Genomic DNA, 14,485 nt, shown 5'->3' on the forward strand with positions numbered 1-14,485 from the left:
AATGTGGTACTAGGTGCTTAAAAAGTGAAAGAGGGACAGACCAATAGTTATCGGGCATTCAGCTGAATACCACTGATGGACAAATTCTTTGACTAAATCATATGCCATTCTCCATTACTTAATTAATTGGTATAATCACAATGCTTAGTGTTGAATATTCTCTTAATAAACTCCCCCAATCATTCCTAATGGTGATCAGCAGATTCTCCTTGTGATAAGGAGACCTACATTAAAAGCATCTCCACACACACACACAGTCCAAATTCTTCATTAATCTGGTCTCTCAAGGTCATTAATACTCAATGTTTTGCCTTTGAAAAATCAAACATTCACTGCACTTGGTTTTAAACAAGTAAACCAAAAGGCAATTACCATAATTGATTTTAAAAAAATTATTCTAAAAATGGAGAGAAGGCCACAATGGGAGCACCAGATGCAGTAGATGACCCCTGCAGATTCAAGTGAAGTGCTGCTTCACTTGGAAGGGTTTGGGGCGCCGAATGGTGGTGAGGGAGATGTGGATCCAAGTGTGGTACTTCCTGCAGCCAGAGGGGAAGGTTCCAAGGGGTCGATTAGTGGGAAGGGATGGAGGAGTCAAGGAGGGAGTGGTCCCGGTGGAAAGCAGAGAGGGGAAGATGTGTCTGGTGGTGGGATCAATGTGGCACATGATAGAAATTGCAGAGGATGACTTTGTGATATGAACAATAAATTAGAAATATAAATAAATAAAGATAATAAATATTCAGTTATCCTAATGCAAACAAATAGCTTTATAATAGTACTAACAGCTCTTTTCTGGCATCAGAGCAGTTCATGATCAATATAACACAGAGGTGGCCTTCATCTTTTGGAATTTTATTAAAATAAGTAATAAACAAACTAAATTCCAAATTTAATTTGTCAAAATAGCTTTAGTTGTGGCCAAAAAATGTATTACAATTACTTAGAAATCGACTCCCCTCTACAGATAGTAGAATGGAAGACAGATGAACAGTTGTATACCCAAGGGGGGAAAACAAACAATGAACAAATCCGATGTATTTGTAAAAATATAGCAAGTGTATTTGGACTATATAGGGTGCTACTATAATAATATAAATGACTTCCCCAAAGACTTTTCTTTTTAAAAAAAGAACCGTTAGCCCTGACAGCGTATGGATTTATACTGCGAAGGGGATGGGAGGGAAGGAGTTGATGTGCTTTGGTTTGTTTTGTAAGTTTATATATACATCTTGAAAATGGAAAATTTTGCTAAGTATATTTATGGAAAAAAACAAAAATAATATATTCAAAAAAAGAAATAAGGATCTGCCACTCTCCTTGTCTACCAATATGCAAAATCACTTATTCCTCAGGACTACCTCATATTTGTCTTGGAGATCCAGTGGAACAATCCACATTTTCCCACTTGAAGTAATTATCTTTAAAATCAATTTTCATAATGAATCCACAAGCAATTTATAGCTACAATTTCTTGATTGATTGAATAAGTAGCACAATGATCTGTCAATTTACCAATCTCTAGCTGATTGGTAAACCTTAAAATAGCACTGGTTGGGTGTGGCCTTGCTTTCTTGCATACTGAGAGTTAATTATGTTTCACAAGACAGCTGCCAACTATATGCTTTCGAAGGATTCAGGATTCCTGTTTTTATAAGGTGCTTCATATACAGAAGTTTTCACTAAGTACAAATCAACTATTTTTGCCATACACTACAATAAATGACATAAGCCCTGCAAGATATACAGTAATTCAAACCCCAAAACAAATTTTTCAACACTATTTCAGACTTTTATTGACAAAATGAGGAGCCATCAAATCTATTTTTTTTATATATCAAAGAAACGACAGACAGATATAATTTTATAAAAATGGGAAATTCCTGACCTCACAATGCCACTATCCACCTGCACTCTCAAGATTTAGTTAGTTTACAAGGTTAATCTTACCATAGAGAAACTACAGTGTAGATTCTCTAGATATGTTTTATAGAACCAGAGAACATTACAGCACAGAATCAGGCCCTTCGACCTATCCAGTTCTTACCAAACTACTTTCCTTCTCCTCCCATTGACCTGCACCCGGACTATAGCCCTTGAGCTTATTCCCGTCCATATACATCCAAATTGCTCTTAAATGTTGAAAGTGAACCCAATTCATTACATCCACTGGCACTCTCTCACAACCCTGAGTGATGTTCCCCCTTATGTTTCATCGTTCTCCCATAACCCACATATTCTTGTCTCATCCAATCTCAATGGCAAAAACCTGTTCATATTAACCCTATCTATACCCCTCATAACTTTGTATATCTCTCTCAAATCTCCCTTCCTTCTCTGATGCTCCAGGGAATAAAGTCCTAACCTATTCAACCTTTCCCTATAACTCAGTTCAAGTTCCAGCATCTCTGCACTTTTTCAATCTTACTGATATCTTTCCTCTAGGTAGGTAATTAAAACTACATGCGAGGGGTCTAGGGATAATGGGAATGGCAAAGGAAAGTGACACTGAGGTACTTGAAAGGTTTACTCCTGCTCCTGTTTCTTATGCTCTAACAAACAAGCAAGTTATTGTTTGCTTCATTTAATGGGTTATTTTAACATAAGGCAGTTATTATTCATTAATTTGTGATTCACAAAGAAATCTCCAGGAGGGTCCTGAAGACTGTAACCATGGCTAATGGTTCCTTGCTGGTGTTTATGGCATAAACTGGGCTTCTGTAAGGTTTTGCAATTCTCAAGAGTTGATCAAGCTTTACAAAAGTTATTGAAATAGCAAATCAGAAAAATAAATGTATTGCAACACCCTTGCAATCCATCTATCAGAAGAATCAAAAACTGTGGTTGAATATTGCACAACTTTGCCCAGCTGAAAGCTATTATCTCTGAGCACTTAGGAGAATGAAAGCCACTAGAGGCAAGTATCCCTGGATAATAAATGTTTGTCAATTCAGTTTTTGAACAAATCTGCATCAAAACCAGCAATACAGAAACAAAAGCTGCAGATGCTAGAATCTTGAATATACAAAAAAATGCATGTGGAACTCAGCAGGTCAAACAGCATCCATGGGTATAAATGATCAGTCAACATCTTGAATAGGAACCCTTTTATGAAGGCCAAGATAAAAAAGGTTAAATTACATACATAATTACATACACAAGCAGCTGAGGTAAGGGCCCAGAGAGTTCCTTTAATAATTCTGTCTGCTGCTGAGTCCCTCCCCAATTTCATTTCCCCAACCCTCCCAGTAATTTTACCTTTTTATCTTCATTCAAATACTCAAGATGTATTTTTAATCAAATTCTACAAAAAGTAAACAAAATTAACATCTATGATTATATCTGTCCATAATGCAAAACATACCTTTTACAATTTAAAAGCCTCAACTTTGCTCACTCAACGAAAAAAAAATGACCAGTAATTGAGCTTGCACAATGCAGAGCAGTCTAATGCAAGATGTAGGAGCAGAATTAGGTCATTTGGCCCATCGCGTCTGCTCTGCCTCTCGAAGCACGGGTGATTTAATTTTCCTCTCAGTCTGCTTTTCCCTGTAACCTTTGACACCTTCTAATCAAGAACCTATTAATCTCTTCTTTAAATATAGCCAATGACGACCTCCAGAGCCATCTTCGGCAACAAATTCCACAGATTCACCACTGTCAAGTTGAGAAATTTGTCCTCATCTCTGTTCTACAAGGATACCCACTAAAAGGGTGCCCTCTGGAGTGAGACTTTCCAACTACTGTACATATCTTCTACACATCCACTCTGTCCAGGCCTTTCGATATTCAGTATGTTTCAATGAGATCCCTACTCATCCTAAGCTCTAGTGAGATAAAAGTTACTGAAACAGCAAATCAGGAAAAAAATGTATTGCAAAGCTCGCCAATCTATCAGAAGCCATCAAACTTCTCATTTATTAATCCTCTGATCTCTTGGATCATTCTTGTAAGCCTCCTCTGGACCCTCTTCAGCAGATCCTTCCTTGGATGAGGTCCAAAACTGCTCACAATTCTCCAACTTCCATCCTGACCTCAAATTCACAGTCCATGTCTCGCAACATTCTTCCTTTCCTCAATCTCTGTCTCCATCTCAGGAGACAAACTCTCAACAGATATCTTCTACAAACTCACCAACCCCCACAGCTACCTCAATTACACCTCTTCCCACCCTGTCCCCTGTAAGGATTCCATTCTCTCAATTCCTCCATCTCCGTCGCATCTGCACCCAGGATGAGGACTTTCATGCCAGATTATCAGAGATGTCCTCCTTCTTCAAACAATGTGACTTTCCCTCAGCGCTCACCTGCATATCCTCCATTTATCCACACACCTGCCCTGGCCTCCTCTGCCCCATGCCAAAAATGACAGGATTCTTCTTGTCCTCACCTACCACCCCACCAGACTCTGCATCCAACACATTCACCTCCATCATTTCTAACACCTGCTACATGATCCCACCACTAGTCACATCCTCCCCCTCCGCCTTCCACAGGGACCATGCCTTCCTTAACTATCTTGTCCACTCCTCCCTTCCCATCAATCGTCCCCTTGGGACCTACCCCTGTGACCATAGGAGATGCTCCTCTTGTACCCACACCTCCTCCCTCACCACCTTTTGGGACAAACTTTTCAAATGAATCTGCAGGGGTCATCTACTGGATCTGGTGCTCTCATTATGGTCTCCTCTACATTGGAGAGACTGGACGCAGACTGGGAGATGGCTTTGTTAAGCACCTTGGCTCTGTCTGCCACAATTGAGTGAATTTCCCAAAGGCCACCCATTTCAATGTTCCATTCCATTCCCTTACTGACATGTCGGTCTATGGTCTCGCGAACTGCCAGACTGAGACCTCCCGTAAATTGGAGGAACAAAACCTTATATTCCGACAGGACACTCTCCAATTGGATTGAGTTCTCTGGCTTTCATTAAATGCCCCCCTTACTTCTTCCCCCATTGCCTTCCCCTTGCTCTGTCTCACCCTTCCTTCTCTTTTCGCACAAACATGATAAATTCTTACCTCATCTCTTATCATAGCCAATTAACATCTTTTGTTGATCTGGATTCCTCCCCCAGCCAACATTGTCTGAATTCTGAGGCTTTGAGATTTCCTGCTTCTGGCTTATTCTGTTTATCCTTGAAGGACTCAGGGCTGAAAAGTCAGCAATATAATCTTTGTCTCCTATGGACACTGAAAAGATTGGCTGAGTTCCTCCAACATTTCGATGTATTTTTACTACAATCACAGCGTCTGCAGACTTTTGTGTTTCACTCCAAATATGGTCTGACCAATGCCTTATTGAGCCTCAGCATTACACCTTTTCCTTTATATTCTCATCCTCTCAAATGGCAATACTAACATTCTATTTGCCTTTCTCACTACTTACTCCATCTGCAAGTCAACCTTTAGAAAATCCAGTACTAAGACTCCCAGGTCATTTTGGCCCAGTTTTCTGAGTTTACTCCATTTCGAAAATAGTCTATGCCTTTATTCCTTCAACCAAAGTCCATGACCATACCCTTCCCTATGTTATATTCAAACTGACACTTCTTCACCGATTCTCCCAAATAGTTTTGACAAGTAACACTCATATTTCTTTTGAGCACTTTTGATGATTCATCTGCATTTTTGAATTTTACACAAAATTTGGGATGTACATAAAGACAATAGAGCAATGATAGCATGTCAAGAAAAAAATCTTAAATCACAGAAAATATTACAAGTAAATATGCATAGATCCATTGTGCAAATCTTGACTGTTTAAAATCACTGCTTATTTGTCCATGAGTTCCATTTGCAAGAGAAAAGTATTGATAAAAAAATTGAGACATTAGAAATAAGCTCTCCTTTCAATCTTTAGTTTTGCTACATTTTTAGACAGATCAAATCCAAAGCCAGCTTGGCGCACATCCTCAAGTGTAGCAATTATCCCATCCTGTATATATATTTTTTGGACATCAACCAGCTACATAGACTCTGAAAATATATCACTTAAAGTCCTAGACTCGCTCTGTCCACATCAGTTAACAAGGATCTCCCAATGACCAACCATTTCAATTCTGCACCCCACTCCCATGCTGGCATGTCTGTCCATGGTCTCCTATACTGTCCTACCAAGATCATCCGTAAATTGGAGGAGCCACACTTAATTTTACGTCAGGGCACTCTCCAGCTGGATGGCATTAACATCAACTTCTTTCATTTCTGCTAGCCTACTCCCCATTCTCCCTCCCTTCCTTCCTCATCCATCTGACTTCTTACCTCTAGCTCTCCCTCTCCATTCAGAGCCATCCCACCTTCCCCTGTTTGCTGGTCTCCATTCCTTCCTTCATCCACCTAATACCTCCTGCCTTTGGAGCTGGCTCCTCCCCTGCCCATCTCCCCGTTATTTTGTTTTTCCCCCAATGAAGCCCTCGAGCCCAAAAGTTCATTATGCATCTTTACTCTTATGAAGTACACTGTATGACCTGCTGAGATTCTCCAGCAGACTTTCACATTTTACTAAGGTATATAAAATCTTTGAACGAATAGACAAGATGAATGCAGAATCTTTTGCCCTCAGAAGGGATATTCGTCACCAAGGACATTGGTTTAAAGTGAAGGGGAAGAGATAAATCCAAGAGATTTGTCCTGAGGCACAACTTTCTTTGTTAGACAGTGTGATGAGTGCATGGAACAGGCTTGCAGAGGAGGTGGTTGAGGAAGGTTCTATTGCAGTAGTTAAGAAGAAAATGGATAAGAAGGATTTGGGGGGATATGGTCCAAACACAAGCAACTGGGATGAGTATGGTGGCAATATTTTGGCCAGCAATTTGAGCCAAAAGGTCTGTATGGATACACTGTCCGTTTGGCGAGACCACACTTATTGCGTTCATTTCTGGTCACCTCATTATAGGAAGCTAAGGAGAGGGTGCAGAGGAGATTTATCTGGACGTTGCCTGGATTGGAAAAGAAGTCTTACGAAGGGGGGTGAGCAGAGGTGGGTGGGACTTTTCTGGGAGAGGCACTTTTTTCCCCCAATGCGGGAATTGCAAGCACCCTGCAAAGTGAATGGAGGAAGGTCTAAGGGTAGTGTGCGTGTGTGTGGGTGTGTTGGGGTGGGGGTGGGGGGGGGGGGGGTTTAAATGCAAAGAGTTGCTATGCCTCGCCAGGAATGGTGGTGAAGGCGGAAACATTGGGAGCATTTAAGGCCGGCCGGTGAGTAGAGGGTTCCCAGGTCTGAATAGAGAGATTGGCACAAGACGGAGGGCCGAAGGGCCGGCACCTGCACAGTACAAATAAAACCACGTCTCCATCACGGGTCACGACCAGTGTATATGGGAGCAGAGGCAAGTGCCTGCCTGCCTGACCGACCTACCTGACTGTGTCTGTCTGCAGGTGTTTCCCTCCACGTCTCTGGGTAGATGGAAAAGACCCCAAGGGGCTCCAACCGACACGTGTCAATGTCTCTAATTAATCACGCAAACTCAGCCCTGTCGCCCAGTTGCAGGAAGATGCCCCAACTCGGGGGGGGGGGGTGCTTGAGCAGGAACTTCCCCCTGTCGTGCGGTTAGTTGGAGGTGGGCTGGGTTCGCCCCTCTCCCTTTTTAAGCCGTGCACAGTGTCCGCCGACGCACGTTTCACTCGCCGCGATGCCGGGCCCCGCCCGCCCGCCCGCCTTCGGCGAGAGCCGGAGCCGCCGCCCGACTGCGCCTGCGCCTCGGGTCCGGCGCACGGTTGGCCCCGGGGTCGCTTTGAAATTTCATCCGTCATTCCCGCCGTTAACGGTCGCCGCTTGTGCGCATGCGCCGCCCTGCCCTACCTGAAGCCCCGGCCGGGTGGGGACAGCGCGTACCTGAGCGAGGTATGGACTTTTCTTTAAACGTTTACCCCGCATGAGACTTAAGATGCCGATTTCATCATCATCATCATCATAAGATAAAGTGGCAAGACTTTTCCGGCCATTTGTTGAAAGTTCCTTTCGAAGTGTGAGAACCTCCAACAGGGAAGGTGGCTCCATCCCCGGTTGCATGGGGTTGGGTCCGGGGCTGCAAGGGTTTAAAGTGGGATTTTACTGGACGTTCACTTCGACTGATGTGTGGGGGTCCCACTTGACAAAGTGGGGCTTTTGGAGGGGGGGGGGTTTAAATCTGCGCATGGGAGTTCATTGTTCTACGTGTTGGCGGTTCTCAGGCGTTGGTTGGTCCTGTTTTGGGGTGAAAGAGGGCTCCAATCTCAGGCCACCTCTGTGCAGCAGCAGAAGAGGGGAGGGAGGAGGAGGAGGAGAGAGGGGGGAGGAGGAGGGGGAGAGAGGGGGGAGGAGGAGGGGGAGAGAGGGGGGAGGAGGAGGGGGAGAGAGGGGGGAGGAGGAGGGGGAGAGAGGGGGAGGAGGAGGGGGAGAGAGGGGGAGGAGGAGGGGGAGAGAGGGGGAGGAGGAGGGGGAGAGAAAGGGGAGGAGGAGGGGAGGAGGGGGAGAGAGGGGGGAGAAAGGGGGGAGGAGGAGGGGGGAGGAGGGGGAGAGAGGGGGAGGAGGAGGGGGAGAGAGGGGGGGGGGAGGAGGAGGGGGAGAGAGGGGGGAGGGAGGAGGAGGGGGAGAGAGGGGGGAGGGAGGAGGAGGGGGAGAGAGGGGGGAGGAGGAGAGAGGGGGGAGGAGGAGAGAGGGGGGAGGAGGAGAGAGGGGGGAGGAGGAGAGAGGGGGGAGGAGGAGAGAGGGGGGAGGAGGAGAGAGGGGGGAGGAGGAGAGAGGGGGGAGGAGGAGAGAGGGGGGAGGAGGAGAGAGGGGGGAGGAGGAGAGAGGGGGGAGGAGGAGAGAGGGGGGAGGAGGAGAGAGGGGGGAGGAGGAGAGAGGGGGGAGGAGGAGAGAGGGGGGAGGAGGAGAGAGGGGGGAGGAGGAGAGAGGGGGAGGAGGAGAGAGGGGGGAGGAGGAGAGAGGGGGGAGGAGGAGAGAGGGAGGAGGAGGAGGGGGGAGGAGGAGGGGGAGAGAGGGGGGAGGGGGAGAGAGGGAGGAGGGGGAGAGAGGGAGGAGGGGGAGAGAGGGAGGAGGGGGAGAGAGGGAGGAGGGGGAGAGAGGGAGGAGGGGGAGAGAGGGAGGAGGGGGAGAGAGGGAGGAGGGGGAGAGAGGGAGGAGGGGGAGAGAGGGAGGAGGGGGAGAGAGGGAGGAGGGGGAGAGAGGGAGGAGGGGGAGAGAGGGAGGAGGGGGAGAGAGGGAGGAGGAGGAGAGAGGGGGGAGGAGGAGGGGGAGAGAGGGGGGAGGAGGAGGGGGAGAGAGAGGGGAGGAGGAGGGGGAGAGAGGGGGAGGAGGAGGGGGGGGAGAGGGGGGAGGAGGGGGAGAGAGGGGGGAGGAGGGGGAGAGAGGGGGGAGAAAGGGGGGAGGAGGAGGGGGAGGAGGAGGGGGAGGAGGAGGGGGAGGAGGAGGGGGAGGAGGAGGGGGAGGAGGAGGGGGAGGAGGAGGGGGAGGAGGAGGGGGAGGAGGAGGGGGGAGGAGGGGGGGGAGAGAGGGGTGGAAGAGGGGGGAGGAGGAGGGGGAGGAGGAGGGGGGAGAGAGGGGGGGAAGAGGGAGAGGGAGAGAACAAGTGACGTGTTTTTAAACTGAATCTTCCCAAAAGTAGCTTTCTTTGAATATTTAATTTAACCAGTAACTTTTTTTTTGGGGGGGGGTTATTCCTCCAAGGGATGTTGGTTTCGGAGGGTGACCGCAAAAGACGCCGTAGTGTCTATAGTTGTGACCTCTGTCTCCTGGCGTCTGGGCTGCAAGTTCTAAGGCAGAGAAGCTTTGAGTGGAGGGAAATCTATTGGGGGGGGGGGGGGGTAATAAATCGATAAAGAGCACTGATCGTGTACTGGCAAGGTTTTTTTATTTCATTCGTAGAGTAAGTCCGCATCATTCATTAGCAATTGTGATTGGTTCAGGCTGTCGAGTTGCAGCCGCTCTTGCAAAACCCACAAAGTCCAACACTCCGAGTCACGCCAGGGGAAATGAACAGTATTCGAGGCAGGTAGACAAGGTTAGAATGCAGTCGAGGGGTGCAATATTTCAGGGCCATTCTTGCGTACAAATTACGAGTTATCTCTTTGAAAGGATTGTTACAATTGAAGGCGTCCAGTCAGTATCTGCACAGTTCGAAAGACCGGAAAATCGTGGGTCGATTCGCTTTTTCCATGCACGTGATAATTAAAAAATATGAATTTGTAGCATGTAGAATGGAAGCAGTACAGTGATTTCTGTGCCTTCAGGCCTTTTCGTGAAGTGAAAAGGCCTGACTGTAAAGGCGAAGCTTCTCCGCCCTTGCTCGGGAATCTCGCCTCTATGAATGCGCTGTGGCCGGCTCCAAGGCGCCGACTGAACTCCCTCTCTGGGAAGGAGAATCGGCGGCGCGCCTCACATGAATGTACAGCCGTTGTAAGCGGCTGGCTCGGGGTCGGCTGATGTCATCAGCCAGCATCCCTCTCCCCTCTCCCACCCACTCGCCCCTCTCTCCGTGACCCCCTCTGGGCAGGGGCCTGGTACCTCACCGGGCACCTCAAAACGTGGCAGAGCAAGGGCCCTCTTGCCGATCCATCATCCCCCATGCAGGTGAAGACCTTGCAGGAAAGGCCATTAACACTTGCCATTCCTGTTGACCATAAAGGGGTATGATGCCAGTTTGAAGTCTAGGTCTCAATGGCTATGGGCATCCTGCAAATTTTGATAGCTGGATAGCATCTGACAAGTAGGTGAAGCAATCAGTCGCATTTGGGCAGGAAGCCAATTTATTGAATGGGAGCCAGCCCATTTGACCCATTGGCACAGAGCCTTGGGCCACTGTGTTAGATGATCAGGGCAGAAGAGATAATTGACTTGGACCCATATGTTGAATGTTTAAGCAGTGAGATTATGGATGTGGTTGTCACCTTCAGCTGATGGTGAGAATGATTTTGAAAGGTGCTAATTGATTATTTTCAATAAAAATCTCAATGCAAATCTGTCGCAGTCGGTTTTTTTCCATTTTTCAAGGGTCGACTTGTATGCTGAATCAGTGTGGGTTGGATTTTGAGCTGAATTTAAGGTCTCAAAAGTATATCTGGCATTCACAAGTCGAACCCCTTTTTGTTTTTTTTTGGGTTTCATGACTTGTATGTCGAAATATACGGTAACTGTTTACCATATCCAAAAGAAACTAATCAAAGAATAAATTAATTTTGTGAAGCAAGTAATTCTTCAAAAATATCTACAAATGCTAAAGAATCTAAATTGGGAGAGTTGTCCCACACAAGCTAGGCTTCTGCCAATTCAATTCACTACATGATATAAAAATGGCTGCATTTTATTATATAAAGCAAAGATTATGGTATGGGGCAAAATTCTGCTGTAATACTGAAGAACAAGCTTTATAACTAGCCCTAGCCAAGCTCTTCCCAGTAAAGTTAGAACACTAGCATCAACCTGGCAATATAGAAAATTGTGTGGGCAAGTCCTATTCACAAACTACAAGCATTTTCAATCCAGTTGCCGTAATGTGTGTCTCAATCAATGACAATATGTTACTAGTTGTAATGAACAATGCCATGGTAGCAGTCTTGCATGGCATCCTGTTCACCCACTTTGATCTTCATTAGGATCACAGCTCCAGGTCTCAAAGCCGGCCTATGAGGTAACATGACACTGACCACCCTTGACATCAAGGCTTCTCTTGATTTAATCTAACATTAGGGATTTCTGGTAAAACTGAAGTCAATTGACATAGGAAAATTCTTTCGTCATTGGAGTTGTACCTTGCACAAAGCTGTGGCTGTTGTAGAAAAAAAGTCTACCCTCAGGATATTACTGCAAGTGTTCCCAGGTTAGTGTTCTCATGTGTCAGCAAGAAACCCATGCAGGCTGTGGACTGACTGCTGGAGACTAGAGTCAAGATTGGATGAAGGAGTACTGGGTATCAGAACTGAGATGTAAGAGGGTGTTGAAGGCTTCTTGATTGCATTGGAGGTTTGAATCTGGAGCTTGGGTTGCAGATGGTTTTGACTGAAAACTATGGCTGTGGGAGCACTGGAGGTGAATTGATGGATGCTCCATTACACTCGGTGGGGGGGGGGGGGGGGGGGGGGGGGGCTCTCTTTTGCTGCTTTTTCCTCTGACTGTGAAGGGTCCAAATTTCTACTGATGATGAATTTTTGTTAGCCTTACAAGTAGTCTAAAATAAATGTTGTTTCATGACATGACAATAAAAGAATCTTGAAGTCAGCTGCCTCATCATAAGGTCAGAAGTTGGAATTTCCCTGATTGTTCAATTTGCTTTCAATTTTCTCAGCAAATGAAGCACTCCAAGACCAGGTCAAATTGTCGTTACATTATCATGAGTGATTTGTCTAACCTCCAAAAGTCTTTCTATCATCTACAAGGCACAAATCAGGAATATGATGGACTATTCTCTGTTTGCAAGCTGGGTGCAGCTTTAACAATCTCTTGAATGTTGACAGCATCCAGCACAAAGCATTTTGCTGAAATGGTATCAACCAAAATCCTGATCATTTGTTCTCTCCACCACTTGTCACACCGTGCACTACAATCAGTGCTGCTCCATCAGCAAGTGACCTCTACTGCCAAGAAGTTCAGAGCATGGGAACTCCACCTATTTACATGTTTAATGTTCAATGTATTGCATGTTTATTGTCATATACATCAGCATAATGTACAGATGCACTGATTTTTTTTTCTTGTTGCAGCCAAATGGGTACATAAGATGCAACAACTACAAAAGTAAAAATATAAATGACCACAAATGCAAGACAGAAAAACATGATAAATATTCGCACAAAGTACTGCAAGGAAAAAAAGTGATGTTTCAGTAGTTTAGAACCTTTTGGTGGTTAGAGTAGTACAGAGAGGTTCAAGAACCTGATAGCTGTTGGATAAAAACTGTTCTTGAACCTGAATGTACTGGACTTGAAGCTTCTGTCTGAAGGGAGCAGAGAAAAGAAATTGAAACCAGGGTGATGGGGGTCCTTTATGATGATGGATTTATTATACACATTGTACAACGTAGATATGCCTGAAAGGTTTACTTGCTACAGCAAAACAGGTACCGATAAAGAAAAACTAAAATCATAAACTGAATAAAAATTAAGAGACAATAAAAACCTGATGCTGCGTATAATATGAACCGTAGTCCTCGTGCAAAAAAGTGGCTTGCAATAGTGCATGGGAAGTGCACCAAGAGGCGGTTCAAGAGCTTGATGGCCATTGGAAAGAAACTGTTCTTGAACCTCAAGTGCTGTTTTTTTTTTAGACATCAGTGCCTTCTGCCTGAATGTAGCAGTGAAGTTGTGATCACAGTGATGGGAGCCTTTATGATGGTGTCTGCCTTCATGAGACCATAATCTTACATTTGCAATGAATGGGAGGACAGAACCTCTGATGGACCTGGCTGTGTTTGCTATCATCTGCAGCCTTTTGCATTTCTGGGTACTTGTATTGCCAAATCTGCCTGTGATGCGATCAGACAGTATATTTTCCACCGTGCATCTGTAGATATTTGATAAAACTATCCAATGACCTGTCAAATTTCCTCAGATTCCTTAGAAAGAAGAGAGACAGGTGTGCCGCCTTCACGTGGCTGGCTTCAGGAAAGATGATCTGGGATTTGGACTCCCAGGAGCCTGAAGTTTCTGAGTCTCTGCCTCCTTCCCTTCAATACAGACAAGGTAGTCCCTTGGCCTTCCTAAAATCAACATTAAGCTCTTTGTAATATAAAACCCATTTCACACTTGCCAGTGATCCCAGGAATCAAACGCCATTCGGCCTTTGAAGTGGTAAGTTTGAAAGCAAAATCTGCTCAACAACTGCGTCATCTCAGGCCGGGGATTGCCGGCCTCGATTCCTAATACAATCCCTGGCATCTGCAGACTCTGCATTGAGATCAGGCAAGTGTGAAACGGGCAATTGCATTGCAGGCATTTCCTATTAAAGGTAGAACAGACCAAATGCCAGGGTTAAACCCTTGCAAGTGTGAATGTGTTCAGTGTCCCGGTTAGGAGTGATCTAGTGTGAAAGGCCAAACCCCCATTCCTACCCGGGATACTGAACAGCCAATTTGCTGGGATGCTCCAGAAACGGAGACATTTGCAGAGAGTTGGGGCCATGTGTTTTTTTTGGCAGAGCCTGGAAATTGCAACATTTGCAAACTGAAACCAAAAAAAAAGCCTAGAACATCAGGAGGGGAGGGGCAGAGAACGAGAGAGAAGGCGGTTAGCTGGAGGTAGTCTGAGAAAAGGCTGGACAGAATAGGAGCTTGCTGAAAAGGCTTCCTTTTTCAAGACTGGGCAGAGTTCTAATATGATAGCCTGAGTGTACTCTATGGAAATCAGGAGTGGCGGCTAGTCTTCCTGGTGTGGCAAAGAGAAGAAGAACTCTGTGAGAAGAACCTGGAAAGAAGACGTTTCTTCTGGAAGACACTACTACTTAGGGTGTCCAACAAGCAACAACCATCTCTCTGTAACCCTCCACAACTTTCCTGCCTGGTAGTTCTAAG

General features: G+C 45.7%; 2 protein-coding genes across 12 annotated transcripts in view; one reads left to right on the forward strand and one right to left on the reverse strand.

Moving 5' to 3' along the window:
* Positions 1-8,079, reverse strand: part of grin2aa (glutamate receptor, ionotropic, N-methyl D-aspartate 2A, a) — a 242,703-nt gene extending 234,624 nt beyond the window's left edge. For all 8 annotated transcript variants that reach the window (XR_011347558.1, XM_069906920.1, XM_069906918.1 and 5 more), the window contains exon 1: positions 7,360-8,079. The gene's annotated coding sequence lies outside the window, so the exon portion shown is untranslated. The remainder of the gene's footprint in view (positions 1-7,359) is intronic.
* LOC138747577 (activating transcription factor 7-interacting protein 2-like) overlaps positions 7,743-14,485 on the forward strand; it is a 45,081-nt gene continuing 38,338 nt past the window's right edge. For 3 of the 4 annotated variants that reach the window (XM_069906928.1, XM_069906930.1, XM_069906931.1), the window contains exon 1: positions 7,743-7,845. The gene's annotated coding sequence lies outside the window, so the exon portion shown is untranslated. Of the gene's footprint in view, positions 7,846-13,527; positions 13,659-14,485 lie in introns of those variants that run through there. The other variant, XM_069906929.1, reaches the window with a different exon arrangement.

The sequence above is a fragment of the Narcine bancroftii genome, chromosome 12 (genome assembly GCF_036971445.1).
Source record: "Narcine bancroftii isolate sNarBan1 chromosome 12, sNarBan1.hap1, whole genome shotgun sequence".
Lineage (NCBI taxonomy): Eukaryota > Metazoa > Chordata > Chondrichthyes > Torpediniformes > Narcinidae > Narcine > Narcine bancroftii.